General features: G+C 45.9%; 2 protein-coding genes across 7 annotated transcripts in view; one reads left to right on the plus strand and one right to left on the minus strand.

Annotated features, from left to right (window-relative positions):
* Positions 1–2,500, minus strand: part of LOC127003041 (protein amalgam-like) — a 41,262-nt gene that overhangs the window by 22,180 nt on the left and 16,582 nt on the right. The window lies entirely within an intron of this gene.
* Positions 1–2,500, plus strand: part of LOC127003043 (beta-1,3-galactosyltransferase 5-like) — a 49,065-nt gene that overhangs the window by 7,976 nt on the left and 38,589 nt on the right. The gene's annotated exons all lie outside the window — the stretch shown is intronic.

Consider the following 2,500-nt stretch of genomic DNA (forward strand, 5'->3'; position numbering starts at 1 on the left):
AGACCTAGCTTAGATACTATGGATCTAAGCTTGGATCTCAGGTGACGGATGTTTGGGTAGGTACTGCGGGGGCCCCATGACACCCCCACACACCCTGGGGCGAGTACTGCGGGGGCCCCATGACACACACACACATCCAGGGGCGAGTACTGCGGGGGCCCCATGACACACACACACACCCAGGGGCGAGGCACAACCCCTGACTGACACCCGACACCCGTTCACTGCTGTCTGGGCACGGATGAAGGGAGGCTGCCCAATGAGTGCCCATACGTTCCCACTCCGCCCGGGTATCGAACCTTGGTCCTCCCGGTTATGAGGCGAGCCTGCTAACTACTGCACTGCCGACTTCCGCGTGTGTGTGTGTGTGTGTGTGTGTGTGTGTGTGTGTGTGTGTGTGTGTGTCAAGGACGGAAATCAGTCTGTTCCTGTCTATGCATCTGTTTGTGACTGTGTGTGTACGTGTGTGTGTGTGTGTGTGTGTGTGTATCCACCCATGACATCCGCTGACACACACACACACACACACACACACACACACACACACACACACACACACACACACACACACACACACATGCAAATTAGACACACATAATTATCTAATCGGGTCATCCTCCATCTCCTTCTCCTCCTCCTCCTCTTCCTCTTCTTCCTCATTATCATCATCATCACCATCACCTTCAGTAGCAGAGAGAGAGAGAGAGTGAGAGAGAGAGAGAGAGAGAGAGAGAGAGATAGAGCGAGAAACTATGAACTAAATAATAAAAAAATAATAACTTCCGGTCACCTTCATGCTACGCCTCTCTCTCTCAGATAAATAGAAATCAGAACTATAACAACAACAACAACAACAACAAAAATAATAATAATAATAATGATAATAATAATAATAATAATAATAATAATAATAATAATAATAATAATAATAATAATAATAATAAAAATAATTTCCTTTCTCTTTGTATCAAGTGAAACCTTTCTAGTGCCGGGGAGAGAGAGAGAGAGAGAGAGCGTTAAGTGAAGGAGGGATGACAAATGAGTTTAAAAGTAGGAAGAGGAGGAGGAGGAAGAAGAAGAAGAAGAAGAAGAAGAAGAAGGTAAAGACGACGAAAAAAAAGAAGAAAATAAGGCAAAAGAAGAACAAGGAAAGGAAGTAGGACATAGCTGAGGAGGAGGAGGAGGAAGAAGAAGAAGAGGAGGAGGAGGAGGAGGAGGAGGAGGAGGATTGCGTGTGGGAGGAGATAATCAGGCAAGGGAGGAAGGCGCGACTGTGTGCGTGCGTGCGTGCGTGCGTGTGTGTGTGTGTGTGTGTGTGTGTGTGTGTGTGTGTGTGTGTGTGTGTGTGTGTGTGTTTTGTTATGCCTAAATGCCTCGTTGCGGTATAAATTTATGGGCATGTGTGCGTGTGTGCGTGTGTGTGTGTGTGTGTGTGTGTGTGTGTGTGTGTGTGTGTGTGTGTGTGTGTGTGTGTGTGTGTGTGTGTGTTGTTTTAATATTATTTTGCGACATTTTTTCACATTTCTCTCTCTCTCTCTCTCTCTCTCTCTCTCTCTCTCTCTCTCTCTCTCTCTCTCTCTCTCTCTCTCTCTCTCTCTCTCTCTCTCTCTCTCTCTCTCTCTCTCTCTCTTTTTTCTTCTGTTTATCTTACCTCCTTTCCCCTTCCCTCCTCCTCCCCCTCCCCCTCCTCCTCCTCCTCCTCCTCTTCATTCTACTTTTGTGTTTTTCCTCCCTTCTCACCTTCCTTTTCCTCTCCCTTCCTTCCCTCCTTCCTTCCTCTTTTCCTTCTCCCTCCTCTATTATATTCATTTTCACACACACACACACACACACACACACACACACACACACACTCACACACACACTCTCACTCTCTCTCTCTCTCTCTCTCTCTCTCTCTCTCTCTCTCTCTCTCTCTCTCTCTCTCTCTCTATTATGTTTTTTTTCTTTCTTATTTTCCTTCTTTTCTTTTGTCTATTCCTGTCCTCTCTCTCTCTCTCTCTCTCTCTCTCTCTCTCTCTCTCTCTCTCTCTCTCTCTCTCTCTCATTGGCACCTTCATCGCATTCACTTCTTCATTTTTATTCATTAACTCACTCATTTAATCATCGAGGAGGAGGAGGAGGAAGAGAAGGAGGAGAAGGAGGAGGAGGAGGAGGAGGAGGAGGAAAAGTAAAGACGCATTATTAATTAAGGAAAGGATGAAGAATAATGATGATGAAAATTAAGAGGATTAGGAGGAAGAGGAGGAGGAGGAGGAGGAGGAGGAGGAGGAGGAGGATAATAATAAGGAAGATAGAGAAGAAATAGGAGGAGAAGAATGTAGAATTTGCGGTTGAGGAGGAGGAGGAGGAGGAGGAGGAGGAGGAAGACACATCAAACTTAGTACAGAAAATAGAATGGAGAGGAAGAAGAAGAAGAAGAAGAAAAAGAAGAAGAAGAAGGAGGAGGAGGAAGAGGAGGAGGAGAAGGAGAAGGAGGAAGTCTTGTGACTCTACTGCG

This window comes from Eriocheir sinensis, chromosome 24, assembly GCF_024679095.1.
Source record: "Eriocheir sinensis breed Jianghai 21 chromosome 24, ASM2467909v1, whole genome shotgun sequence".
Lineage (NCBI taxonomy): Eukaryota > Metazoa > Arthropoda > Malacostraca > Decapoda > Varunidae > Eriocheir > Eriocheir sinensis.